The 15,255-nt window shown below is 40.0% G+C and overlaps 1 pseudogene; it reads left to right on the forward strand.

Moving 5' to 3' along the window:
• The window catches only part of LOC122662225, an 80,410-nt pseudogene extending 68,074 nt beyond the window's left edge, over window positions 1-12,336 (forward strand).
• The last annotated feature ends 2,919 nt before the right edge of the window (window positions 12,337-15,255 follow it).

Raw genomic sequence — 15,255 nt, forward strand, 5'->3', positions numbered from 1 at the left:
TTATTAGGAGACCAACTAGGAGCCAATCAACCAGGATCTGTTATGAACAGGTGAATCGGCTAGGTCAAAATAGGGTTGTTAGTGAAATTAGGGTTAGGTTTGGTGTTAGAGTTATGTCTGGTTTAGGTAGGGGAGTCTAACGGTGAAGGTCTTGAGATGTTTTAGTTGGAGGGAAGTATGCTGATTTGAATCAACAGCAATATAGGGTTAGGGTTTCGGGTTTTTGAAAAAAGTAAAATAGGGAAATCTAGGGTTTGGAGTGGGAGGACAGGGCTGGGGTTTGGATCGAGTGCTATAGGGGCAGAGAGGGTAACTCGGTTCTGGTTTGGTGAGGTTTTGATGGGTGAATTGATCAGAGAAGAATTTGGGTAATGAGATGATCTCCAGAAATAGGTGGGATGTTGTGGTTTGAATGGGATAATGGGAAAACAGCTTGGTTCGAGTATTCCAATTGGGCAGGAGAGTACTCGATCCAATTATGGGAAGGTGTTGTTAGTTGAATGGTTTGTTAAGAATTATGGGAGATGGGTGGGAAAATTAGGGTTTTGGGATGGTTTGGAGGATTAGGAGAAGAATGAGTATTGATGGGATGGATCAAACTTACTGTCGTTGCAGAGAAATCTTGGCAGCTGCTTGTTTGGTTGATGTTCTTGAATAAAGATTGAATCTTGATCTTGAACTTGAAGGAGATCTTCAAAGAACTCGAAGGAGATCCTCCAAGAATTGAAGGAAAGCTTCAAAGAATCACCCGGGCTTCCCACCGCAAGGTTTCAATCGGATCAGACACCGATTCCGTCAAACGATCCACCCAGGCTTCACACTGCAAGGTGTCAATTGGATCAAACACCAATCCCACCAGCTTTGATCAGACACAAAGCAAATCTTCATAGAAGAAACGAAGTTGCAGAGCAGCACAATAGTAGCTTTTGTTTTTGTTTTGGTTTTTTTTTTTAAATTCAGAGCTCAGAATAATCCCCCACCGAATTGTTTTATTTATAGTGGTCATAGGCCATATTCCTAATCAGCCTAGGAGTGTAAAACCTCCTAGCTGACTCTAATTACACTTCACAACCTCTCTCAAATTCGTACAGAGGTGTGGACCCAACTTATAATGAAAGCAAATAAAAGAAGGGAGATTATCAGCGTCACCCCCAGAGGTATGCTATTATTTTAATGGACCCACACTATGATGCAGATAAGTCGCATAACGGGCTTATTTTTATTGGAAATAAGCCTTCAGTGGGGTTATGTATGCATTGGACCTTTGATTCCATGTGTTTTCTTTGTAATGGGCCACTATAATGGGCCTAAAATGCGGGTCTGCCACCTATATATCTTCATCTTCAACTATCATCGTCCTCATCATCTCCATCATCCATTCCCTACAGCCACCCTCCATCAACCTCCATCATACCTACGCATAACCCACTTAAACCAGATTCAGATCAGAACCCTCTTCCAGATTCGATCTCAACTTGCTTACCCTCTCGGGTTTTCATCACACTAAGTATGCAAATATCAACCTTAACCCAGATTCTAATGGGGTTAACCTTTTAACTGTTAAGTATTGATGTCAGCAGGTTAATTTTTTCTTAAAGACAATACTTCCCTTGTTATGACCATGGTACAAAATTTCGCGATATATCGCCGAAATTTCGGTAATTTCAACACAACCGAGACGAGATGGGCTTCCGAAATGAAAAAAGTTCAAATTTCGGCGATATTTTGGTATATTTCAGTATATTTCGGTATATTTCGTAGAAATACTGTGTATTGAGCAGTATATTTCAATAAATTTCGGTAAATTTCATAGAAATACTTTGTGTATTGAGTATTGAACTATTGACTATTATGAAGTTTATGAGTTATGACTTATGCACTTATGACTTTATGAGTTTTGAGTTTAAACTTTAAACTTTAAACTAAAGGCTACATTTGACTTTAATTTTGTTTCATTACTTTATTTAAATTTCTTATTATGTCTTTTAGTACTTAAACAATATGTATTTAACTATTTTATACAACAAAGTCCGACCGTATATAGTCAATCAAGGGTGCAAACCCAAAACACCACTTTGAGTTCAATTTTTTTTGCAATATGAAGGTTTAAATGTGTTTATTTAGCTTAAATAAGGGTGTCCATGAAGTATCAGGCCTAGATATGGCCAAATACCCACCGAGATGGACTCTAATTTCGCCAAATTTCGGATATCTCGATAGGCCCGAGATACCGATATATCGCGAGATATAGTACTATGGTTATGACATGAAGTACCTATTATACCCTCTCAATTAAAAGAACCAAATACCCGTCCTTCCTCAACCGAATACCTCAACTGAGGAGAACCATGTCTTGAAGCTCCAGTTTCAACTCTCCCCAATGCAACTCCAACACCTCTACCAACAATCCCATCATCTGCTTTCCCAACCCAATCACACTTTTCTTCTTTTCTCTCTACTGTGTATGCCTAATGTCTTCCCAACCCCAATCACTCTCTCCCAATCTCCCAATCATGCCTTGCAGCAAGTAGGCTGACTACAACAACCAAGCTCTAATGACATTGTCCGGTTTCACAGCTCTAACGATGTGATCGACGTCAATGGCGGATGCTTGCGAGATATGTGTCGTTCCGATCAGCCAAATCCCCTCCAGCTCCACAAACTCTGTTCTCCAGATGGGTACAGAACCGAAATTTCTCTTCTCAATGAGGACTAAGCTCCCATTGTCAACCAAATCTAGTAATTGGGGATACATTTTAGCAACTGTGGATCTCGAGTCCTTGAAAAATTCTTCTCTGAAATTGAAATCTAGTGGAGGAAGTTTTGATAGAAACCCTAGGGAGGTAGGGGCTTCATGTTGTTATGGTTCTGAGAAGATTGCATTTGCAGGATTATTGAGATTGGAGGAAGGAGAAACGTAATAGAGGGAAAGGAGGGGTTAGGGTTTCCATGAATGAATGAGATTGAAACTTCTGGTTTGATGAAAAATCGAATTGGAAAGAAGAAATAATGATAGTATTTAAAAGAAGGACGAAAGATACAAGCAGAGAGGAAAAGAACAAAAGGTAGTGCAGAACCCACGAACACCAACACCACAAACCTGAACCAAAATTTGCTTAAAAATGCAGTTGATAAAGATGTATCGGTTGCTGATTATCTGTTGAGACCAGGAGTTGCAAAGTCTTGTGTTAACAGGAATAAAATTAGAGCTGAATGCTTGGATGGTCTAAGGTAGACCCTAAGCCATATATTTATAATAAGGAATGAAAATTACATGGACAGAATTGTCCCTATCATAGCTGACATGGCTGTACATGAAATAAAACAGTAAAAAGTCCAGAATACCCCCCACGGTATTCTGGCCCATACAATCCAACACTCCCCCTCAAGTTGGAGCATATATGTCATGCATGCCCAACTTGACTAAGATAGGAAGAAACACTTTGCCACTTAGCCCCTTGGTGAACACATCGGCTAACTGATCAGCAAACTTCACAAAGGGAACACAGATGAATCCAGCTTTGAGCTTCTCCTTGATGAAATGTTGGTCAACCTCAACATGCTTAGTACGATCATGTTGGACAGGGTTATGAGTAATGTTAATGGATGCTTTATTATCACAATAAAGCATTATGGGAAAATGGACGGCAACACCAATATCCTGCAACAATCCTCGAAGCCACAAAAGTTCACAGATTCCTTGTGCCATTGCACGGAACTCTGCTTCAGCACTAGACCTTACCACAACATTCTGCTTCTTGCTACGCCACATGACAAGGTTTCCACCCACAAAGGAATTGTCACACCCCAACCCCCACCCTAGGGTTTTGGTATGACTAGGATGCTTATCAACATCTTAAATTACCACCAGGATTTCGATGCAGTGGCTCGAATCACAGTCAACTCAATATAACTCATATGTGCATCAGAGTGCGGGAAGAAATACATTTACAATAAAAGCAAATGTAGATACAAAAGTACGGAAGCACTTACAATAATAAAACAGTTCAAAGTCTAAGTGATAGACAATTAATATATTACATCTTTTCTCAAGAGATTAACTAAAACTAAGAACAACAGTAATATTACAGAGTTTGTACCATGCAAATGAGAAAACTTAAAAGGAACAAAAGAAATAAGTGTCTCGATCCAAGTGCCCCATTGGCACAGTCATCAACATCTAATCAACATCATAGACCGAAGTCACCGACTGCACGTCAGCAACATCAAGTAAAACATATCCGAAAGACCATAGGGATTTCCACCAAAACATTTCTTTCAACGAATCTAAAAAGGTTGCGCAAAGAGAGGTAAGCTCCACTGAGCCCAGTGAGGGGATGGGGAACACACAAACAATAATAAATAGTCCATGATGCATGAATTAGTTAGCAATATTAGCCACCTAGCAAGCATGTTTAAGTCACTAGGTTTTTGCTACTGCAACCATAGTACTAAATCTCACGAAATCTCAAATATTTCGAGTATCTCGACTTGACCGAAACGAAACACAAGCTCGAATAAAAAAAATGCAAAAACTCGGTTGAAATTTCGACCATCTCGCGATATCTCGAGACAAAATTAAAATCTCGCGAGATATTGAGATTCTTTTTTCAAAAGTAGCTTTATAAATACCAAAACTCGTTAATTTCGATAGAGACTTAACAAGTTCTGATTTTTTTTGGGTTTTTTTCTCCTCGTTAGTCTCAGTCGTTTCTTCTCCCATACTATGACATGGCATTCATTTATCCTACAGTCAGAGAACAATGCACGACGACTCCATCGGACTATGAGTAGGGTTGATCCTGGGCATCGGAGTAATTATTATTAGAATATTTGTAAACATTTGAGTCACTAGATGACTACTTGACTTGTATTGGACTATTGGGGATATTGTCATATTGATATCATCTTTTTAACTTGTTATTTAATTATTGTACTTAATATTATAACTTAAGTTATGACTTATGGGTCATTCACTTTATGTTTCCTACTTCCAAGTCAATTTACTTGTTTAAATTGCTTATTAATCATTAATTTATTATGTCCTCTAGTACTTAAAGTCTTAAACAATGTGTATGTGTAATTAACTAAGTTATACATTAGGATTCAACCGTACATTGCCAATCAATGGTGTAAATCCAAAACACCACTTTGGGTGACTATTTTTGCAATTCGAACATTTAAATGTGTTTATATAGCCTAAAATAGGGTTTCCATGAAATTTCAAGCCTTAACTTGGCCTAAAACCCGCCGAAATGACCTACCGAAACATAACAGAAAAATGCAAAATTTCAACCATAATATCCGAAATTTCGGATATTTCGGTTAGCCTGAAACACCAAAACCAAACAGAGTTTTCGAACTATGATTGCAACAACTCGGGAAACATCACGGATCACTTATCTTATCACCACGATGTAACCTCAATTGTTACAATGGGCTCGTGTCAATCGAAGCCACTCGCCACCCAGAGGCAAACCCCGATAATCAACGATCATCCCTGACCTGGCCTCACACCTCCTCAGACACACAGGGAGCCTCGGTTACCTAACACCTAAACCCCTGTTGGTAAGGGTCGTAATAAGGGGAACATAACTCTAATCGAATACTATATGAACTATCGTATCGAGAGGTATTCCGGGTGCATCAACGTCCCATACCATCTAGTAGCACGACACGGCACATGACAGGCCAATTATAACAGATAATAACACTAACCACATGATGCAATATGATACTATCAAATCGAGAGGTATTCCGGGTTCATCAATGTCCCACACCATCTATCACCCAGGTACCAGCATGACAGACTAATTATAAACATGACGAAGGCACTAACAAGCTACATTCACAACGTCTACATTCGCAATTTCCACAAACATGGTTATAATAATGCAAGAATGAGTATGCATGAGAAATGACATACAAGCATAATATGATGCAAAACACTCCCCAAAATAAATCAAATCCACACCTACTCACCTATTAGTTCGCAATTCGTTTACTACGGTTCGTCATCGATCAAAGTATGATAAAGTAAGTTAGATAAGGTAGGAGGGGTCCCAAAGGGTCTCCAAAGATTAAGTCTTAAGGAAGGACAACAGAGTCCAGGTGGACTCTTGAGTGGAGGCACAGTGTCTGGGTCCAACCGGGGCAAAATGCCCCAAAAACCTGAACCCAACTCTTGGGTGGATTCTGGCCTGAGTCCACCTCTGGGTCCACCTACAAACAGAAAAGGGGTGGACTCATATGCGGATTCTGGCCTGAGTCCACCTTTGTGTCCACCTGCAAACAAAAAAGGGGTGGACTCATATGCGGATTCTGGCTTGGGTCCATCTCTCTGCTGAACCGAAATTCTTAGGGTTTGAGCTCCCCAACTCAATTCTACTTGGATTTTAAGCCACAAGGACTTGGGGAAAGGGTCTTTAAGTGACTTAGGGTCATAATACCTTACTCTTATCAAGGGGTTGTTGGGTTCAATGAATAAATCACTCAAAATGACCCAAATCTAAGGTTTTTCCATCAAGAAACCCTAGATCCAAGAGAGAGATCCAATTGAAGGTCATGAGAGGTCTTAAAGGTGAGCATTAAGCCCCAAATAAGGTAAGATACCAGATTAAGCATCCTTGGTTTCCAAGTGAAACCCTAGGTCAAAACCCCCAACCTCAACGGCTTCTTCCTCAAGCCCAAAAGAAATAAAGAAGAGAGAGAGAGAGAGAGACTTAAGTGCCTACCTGAGCCAAAATAGCAAGACACACCTAGGGTTGAGCTCCACGAGCCCTGGCCTTCTTCCAAACCTCTTCCTTCTCTTTCCTCCTTTCTCTCCTTTCTTTCCTCTCTTTACTCCCACGATTCTTGGTAGGTTTAGAGAAGTTATGACCATTAAATGGTCATGACTTCTATTTATAGTTGGGTTTAAGTGAGAGCTTGTTTGTCTTGGCCCTTAAGTCTAAAAATCAATTTTTTAGTTTAAGAAGGGTCTTTTGGACTTACTTTTAAGGTCTAACACCAAATGGAGCAGAAGAGGGTGGGGTCCACCATGCCTGGGGACACCACAACGAAATCTGAGATATGGGACAAGTGGGTCCCACGGCACTTTATCCAAAATTAAGTCTTACAGCATGGGTGGATTCACCCCTGTGAGTCCAGTCCAGCCCTGCTGTAAAAGTGTAAACCAAGGGTAATATTCCCCAGGCTTTGTCCCATACTTCGAGGACTACAAAGGGACCATGTACACATGATATTTAAGGATTAAATGCTCACCTTCGTGCGGTCACATCGCCCATCAGACCAAAATTCAACCATTTTATTCCACTTCCCCTTGACTGCCTCGGCCCAGGGTCATAGGTGTTAACCGTTGGCAGCGTCGCAACATCTACCAATGAAAGTTCACTTAGCCCAGAGAATTAGGGTGTATTTTGGGCACAGGTATAACAGGAACAATAGCCTGAAATTGATTTTCTGTCCCTATCATAGCCGACATGGCTGTACATGAAATAAAACAGTAAAACGTTCAGAATACCCCCCACGGTATTCTGGCCCATACAATCCAACATCTTGATATGCTGCACTTCATAGAAACATAAATAACCCAAGTGAATAATGATTTAGCAGACTGAGTGCATTGGAAGAAACTAAAGTGATTGAAGGAGAGGACAGAAGGACCTACAGATTGGAAATTCCTCGTTTTTTAACCATCAAGTCATAGTTTTTTGCTCCTCTGTTCTTGGAAGACATGATTACCCAAAAGCATCAATTTGTGGGTCCTAAACCAAAGTTGATGTTCAAATGCACAGGCTAATTTGGGCACAATTCTTTCTATTGACCAACAGTTTTTGAGAAGCCAAGCCATAGCCTCCCTAAAGCTTGCTGATTCTGTATTTCATTTGGGCAAGTGGGCATATAGGAAGAAGCTGCAGTGCTTGAAGTAGAGGACAGAAAGGTGTGGTCAATGGAAAAATTAAGGTTATTTTGAATGCTTCTTTTGTTCTGGACAAACATAATTTCGGCGCCTTACCGCATCCTAGCACCACCCCTTCCCCTGTGTCTCCCAGCTCCTCCGCTGCTCTCTTGGCCGCCATATCGCGCGGCTCCTCGTTCAGATTGGGGTGAGTGATGTCTTCTCTGTTCCCGGTGACTTCAATCTGATGCTGCTCGACCACCTGATCGCAGAGCCCGGGCTTAAGCTCATAAGGGGCTGCAACGAGCTTAATGCAGGGTATGCCGCAGATGGCTATGCCCGTGCACGTGGCATCAGTGCCTGCATTGTTACTCCTGTAGATCTCAAGATGAAATAGTTTCAGAGTCCACTCCGGGTTTTCAAGTTCAAGAAAGTATTTAAGTCCCTTGTTTGATCCAGAGCTCCGGCTCTGATGAAGGCGCTGACAACCCGACCAGGTGGTCCACCGGCGTTTCAGTTGACTGGAATCGGCCCACCTCAGCCGGACAACAACGACAAGTAGGGTGATTGTGAGCTGGATTTTTTATGTTTTAGTGTAGAGGATAATATTTTTTTTATTTTTTTTTTGGTGCAAAGTGTAAGGGTAATTTAGTAAAATGCATTTCGTAGGTTAACCCCGTTAGAATCTGAGTTAAGGTTGATATTTGCATACTTAGTATGGGAACATTAAAATAATGACATACCTCAGGGGGTGGCACTGATAATTTCCCATAAAAGAAAGGTGACTCAAGTCACTTAAATTGAACCACTGGTTCAAACTAGTTTTGGACCGATTCAATTTAAAACACTAAAACATGAAATAAATTAAGTATAGAAGCTAATCCCGTATGCAATCCATTTAACCCTACTTTAGGTCCATAAAAGTGACCTATTACATTGAAAACCCATGGGACCAAAGGCCCAACATGTATATAACCTAATCCTAGACTTCTTCCCATCAAAATAAGCCTCTTTTGATGATGTATCTGCATTACCCTGCAGTGGCCGGAGCCTCGTGCACTGGGTACGCCCTTTTTTTAATAGGCTTTGAGTCCTCTCCTTGTGTGAGGAGGATTCCTTTTATTAGTATGCTTCTTATTTTTATTGCTTAGCAATAGGATTTTTTTTTTTTAGTTAGATTATGATTCTGAATTAGCTAAATAAAACTTGTAAGAGCCATTGGCTCCTAGGCAATTTATAATAATAAAAGTTGAAGTTTTCTTCATGAGTGCTGCTCGATTCAGTCATGGTGAGAAGCCTTGGATAGTGGGATTCTGATCCAGTTGGTGGGAAGCCATTGTTATCTTTCTTCTCTTTTTCTATACTCTGTTTTATTGCTAACAAGGTACTTATTTGCATCTTCCATCGATTGATCTTGCTGTGTTTCATTTCTTCTCTGGTCTGATTCAAAGTATCACTATTCAATATGATTTTATTCTACATAGTTTGTTCTTGCTGGTTTACATCATTACTCCCTGATTAATCACCTGTGACACCCCTGTTATAGGTCTAATTTCAGTCTCGTTTGTTTGATCACCCAAATCTGATTTACCCATCAGAATCGGATAAATTCCTAATCTTATGTTCATTAACAGTTCCCCCTGGGGAGGGGAGGGAGGCAACCCCCGAAACTTCTACTTTTGCACTCCGTAACTGATGTTTATGTTAAATCATCCTAATTCCTAGACTCTAACCACTTCCTTCCGACACCAGATATGGGCACCCTAGGATTTGTTGAAGTGATGGGATGAAAAGTGCCCCAAGAAGTATCACTTTAGAATTCTATAGCATGAGAACTACATTCCTATCCTAGAGACGTATTTTGCATTCTGAGGAGAGTCTGTGCTCTAGTAATTCTGGTATACTATAACCCTGCAGGATATTTTCATGTCATGATATTTACAGTAGGAAGACACTACCTGATGCTACCCCAGGTTCAAAAACCATGAGTTTGGGTTGCTATGGGCCCACCCCGAAGAATAACACTCAAATTATGAGTAGTGGAAATTTTGTAATTTTGGAACAGTTTAGGCCTCTAGAAATAAGTAAACAAGTGAAAGACTAAACTGTAAATAGAATTGGAAGATATGGGGTTTTCTGGATTTTTTTTTTTAGAAAAGAGGGTTTTAAAGAGAAACAAAATAGAGATAGAAGGACTTTTATGTATTATTTTAGAATAAGGTCTTAGTTCTAAATCTAAAAAGAAGGGTTGTCTTCATCCTATCAAAAGAAGAGGCGGAAGAGTAGATCAGCTTGCGTTGGATGCTGCTCTTCACACAAAACTCCAATCAAGCCAAGGTTTTGAGATTAATTACTTAACCCTAAAGTCTCTTGATTTCAGTCCACGATCTCACAAACTAGCAGCCTGAAAACTGAAATACCCTCTCTGAAACAATGCCATGCAAAACTGTAAGAACCAGATATGCTATGAGTTATGATTTGCAGCAATAAGGGATCTGTAAGGGATGAACTTCTAGCGATCAAATCGCCTAGGGCAGGGCAACTGATGCCTGGAATCTCAGGCTGAAATAGCAGAGATCAGGAGAGATTGATCCAGTCTTGTAGTTCTCATAATCCATATCAGAAGCAGAGTACAGCAAATAAAGGGAAAATAACAGGAAGAAGAAGAAAGGAACAAGCAGAAAAGAAGAGAGAAAATAAAAGGAAAGAGAGAACAAGCACAGCAATTGACTAAGCAACTAAGGTGATAACAAGAAACTGAAACAAAAGAATGTGCAGAGTACTTTCTTGATTTATGGATTAGAAAATAAGAAAGAAGATAATGAGAAGAGGGTACTTCTACCAACCTGGTCGCACATTACTCCACAGCCGTGTGGCTCCCGCCATTCTGGGGTCTGAAGAGGGTCATAATGTACACAGCCTTACCCCCGCTTTGTGGAGAGGCTGTTTCTTGACTCTAACCCGAGACCATTAGGTCACAATGGAACAACCTTACCCTTGCGCCGAGGTCCGCCCTCTAGCCGTGAGGCTAGTCCAACTCAATTTTCATTCCAATATCTCTAATGCCATCGTAGCCTTCGTAGGTTACATGTAGATAAATAAGAAAATAAAATTTCTCCCAAGTAGAAACTACTTTCAAACTAGGTAAGTGACAACTCAATGTAACCCCCTATGTAGCTAATCCCAAAATATAACATAATAATATAAAGTATCACAATGCTATCTCGGACAAACCCTTATTAGATCAAAAGCCTGCTTTGGGCTGGTTTTGCATTGGTCTGGGTTTCTAAATCGGGACAATGCCAATCCAGCCATGATAGCACTATTGCATCACTACCCCTTAGCAAGCAAGGCGGGAATGGGAGAAAAGGAGGGGGTGGGACGGAAAACATGCATGGGAATTAACTGTAAAATGGCATGTTGCTCCAGAATTGTAGTGTCAGAATGTCGCACAGTAAGTAGAGATACTTTTGTGCATTTTTGAGTCCATGCAACATAGGTTCTGGTTATATCTGACGTAGTACAACTAATAAAAGAAAAAATCATATCATACTGATATTAATTGTATGAGCATACCTCGGTAGGTGAACTTTAAGTATTTCCACCCAAGTTTCAAAACCTGCCATGTGGCAGGCATGGATAGATGTGATTGCGTATGATATGATAGAAGACTGCCACATCCATTTAACTGGTCAAGTTTCAACCCCAAACGAGCAAAGTGGCTCACAAGTTGGTGCAAAGTTTAACTGGATTACAAAAAACTACCATAGTGCTATAATGGAATCCATTGACACTAAAAAAGACACTTTTGTAACTCATGTTACTTAGCATTAACTTTTGACACACTTTCCCTACTTGTCTGGGACTGGAATCTAACCATAAGTGCGTGAAGGTCCTGTCCTGACCGTTCAAAAAAAATTGTATTTCTCAAAAACAGAAAAAAAAAAAATCTCTAATTTATGGTGTGTCCGGAATGTGGTTTATTGGGATTTTTGGACCAACTTGTTTTCTGAAAGATTCATATATATGTTTCTTTTTTAACTATGCATGGATGTTGTAGGAAATACAAAAGCTGAAATATCATTCATATCTTAAATCCTTGTTACAGTGGTCAGATAAGCTACAGAAACTTGATTTTCAAGGAATGGTATTGTTCCTTCAACATCTCCCCACCCATAACTGGACTCACCATGAGCTTGAGATGGTTCTTTCAAGGGCATACATGTGGCACACGATGTTCAACAACTCCCCAAGTCACTTATCCAGCTAAGAAAGAAGACAAAGTTATCAATTAGTAATCCCCCATCTCCTGTGTTGTACTAGTAGGCAAGGGGAACCAATATATTTTTTTATATGTACTTGATTGTAAATCTAGTAGTCCATTATTTGTCTGAGGATAATCATTTTCATGAATGCAGAGAATTATTGGAAAAGCATCCCTAAGGTTATTCTACTGCCTGTGAATTTGTGAGATACTCCCTTACTATAGACTCCTATGCCTGAGTTGTTCTACACAGCAGATTGTCTAACATCTTATTTTGGTCCAGGAAAGGAGTCATTGCAAAAGGTTCTGGGCAAAGGCCACAGGCTGTTCCCTTACCAGACTAATCAAAACTTAATGGTTGCTCATGAAAGATTCACCAAGATGTGTTTACTTTTAGTTTTTTATCTGAAGCATTTACCCGATTACCCCGAACGGCAGGTGTGATTTGCATACCCCTTTTTTTTTTAACAAAGTGTGACACTCTTAACTAAATTTAGGCTTTAATATTATCTGAAAGACAGAATTACTCAATACCGTATTAAATTTGCCTTAACTTTTTGTTGATCAAGCAAGGACTTTCAGTGATTACGATTCTCAACTTGTATCCCAGTGAACTGAATGAATCTCGTACTGTGCTGATTCAGTTTGGTTCAACTTTTATCAGAAACTCAGTCGATTGAATGAATCTCTTAAAGGGATTGATTCAGTTCTGACAGTTCCATTTAACTTGGCGACTGAGCCCATTTCCTCAAAATCAATTTCCCTACCTTCAAATGCTCCAAACTTGTCCAATATCTTTCGACGAAAAAAAAAAATTTCTAATCACTTTAATCAAAAAAGCTTTCCCAATCTTGTCTCCTCATCATAGTTTTCTTTTGATTTCGTTTCAGATTGGTAGATTTAGGGTCTTTTTGGTATCATTTTTCATTTTCATTTTTTAGACAATTTTTCATTTTCATTTTTTTTTGTGTTTGGTATCATTTTTGAAACTTGTTTTTGACTTTTTATATAAAATAAATTAAAAACCCTCCTCCAAAATGATAATAGACTCGCAAAATCTTTTTTTCTTTTTTCTTTTTTTTGTCATTTTTGCGCTGAGCTTTAATGAAATGTTTTAATTGGTGAAAACAATAGGTAAATAGGTAATTTTAATACTCTTATATAAATCCCTCATTTAACAATTCAAATGGATTTCTTCTCCAACAGAGTCGCAGTTCTAGGGCAAATAATGGACCATAACCCCATCACCCCATCCCTCCATCGCCCTTCCTACAACCCATACCCTTCCCTATCCCCTGCCCAACCCTCCCGTTTTGACCCCAATCGTAACTCCAGTGCCCTAATTTTTTTCCTATGCAGTTCCCTGACCGGTGTAGTTACCTAGTGCCTCTTACAAGAGGAGGGTAGATCCCACCCGAGTAGACTGTTCGATCAAATGCCCCAGGTGGATCCCACCCCCCCCCCCCCCCTCTTATGAGAGGCACTAGAGATTTGCACCGGTCAGGGAACCATAGACGATAAAGATTCCCAGTACCCTCTAATGTCGTTGCTCACCTTCCTGCAAGCCAACCCTCGGCCAGTTCCAATAATGGATCCAATATCAATCTTATGCTGCTACGCAAGCTTCTTTGCACAAGACATCGGAACAATCTTTTTCAGTCCATCAAAAATCGGTGGTAGAGAAGCAACCTTCTAGGGCAAAGTAGATGAAAAGGTAGCAGAAGCTGGAACTAGTTCACTGTTTACACCGTCTCCAGTTTTCCAAGGAAATTGGTTTCGGTACTGCTTTGCTTTGTCCCTCTCCATCTCTGTGGATTCCTAATTCAATTCGGATCTGATTTCTCAAATACTTCCCACAACCAAGTTCAAATACATGATACTGTTTGCAATTTGAAATTTATTTATCCATACCAAGGTTTACCAACATAAATCACCAGCCAAAAAAAAAAAAAAAGTTTACTATGTGGAGTACTAATATGGGTAATCTAACCTAGGCTAGGTAAGGTGATCGGTCGATAAGTGGATCGTATAAACTCTATTTGGTCTTCACAAGGAGGTAGAAATGAAAATGAAATGAAGAAGGGTGGAGGGGGGAAATTTTTTTTCATCAATCAAATATGGGAAGCAGTTTTCTGTCCGGGAGTGTGGCCTACGCCAGCACTCCCATGTGTCTATCTCTCTCTTCCTTAAAATAAGGGGGCAAAGGTGCCTTTTCACATGGAGAGGAAAGAGATAGACTCATGGGAGTGTTGGCGTAGTGGCTTACGCCAACACTCCCAGACAGAGATCTTTTTCCCATATATATATATATATATCCTTTTTGGGCCCATTTCTTTAATTTCAATACTTTTTTGGTGAACAAAGAAAACTTCTAATTAAACATAATATCTACAGCAGTGTTCATGTCATCCGAAGAGGTCTTATGTATCCTAGCATATCTAGCTAGGTTATCCACAGGATATATATAAGTTCTGGTTTTCTTGGTAATAAATACAAACCGAAGGGAGGAAATAGAGTGGGAAACATCAAACAAAATACCAAAAAGTTCCCAAGGCCAAGGAAAACGCACTGGAGTCAGATAGCCAATCTCGCAGCTGCTGTGAATCCGTCCATATAATTACCTCTTGGTAGTCCAGTGAAAGTGTTCTTTCGATCCCTGCTTAGAGTCTTCGGAGTTCCGCTTCTTGTGCTGACCCTACAAAGCCACAATCCATAACCGAAGCAAACACTTTATGGTTATGTATCAACAAATAGCCCCACCCGCCAAAGGAGGAGGAGGTACAATAGCTACCATCCGATACCAGTACACAGGTGTCAGTAGATCCCAGTTCCAAATAGAAAGACAATGGTAACAGGCCCGGGGTTATAGGGGGAGTGGGTGTTAGTGTGTCTTGAGGAGATGGTTGGATTTCCAACGCAGTGAGATTCAGATCATGGATCCATCTATGGATGTTGAACAAAACCACATTTGGATTAAGAGGCTGTTTGTCAAAGATAACCTGGTTACGGTGCAACCAGAGGAAATACAGGGTGATACATATGATGCTTAAAATACGTTCCTGATCCTCTTTACAATTCCCGGCTACAGTTA

This window comes from Telopea speciosissima, chromosome 5 (assembly GCF_018873765.1).
Source record: "Telopea speciosissima isolate NSW1024214 ecotype Mountain lineage chromosome 5, Tspe_v1, whole genome shotgun sequence".
Taxonomy (NCBI): domain Eukaryota; kingdom Viridiplantae; phylum Streptophyta; class Magnoliopsida; order Proteales; family Proteaceae; genus Telopea; species Telopea speciosissima.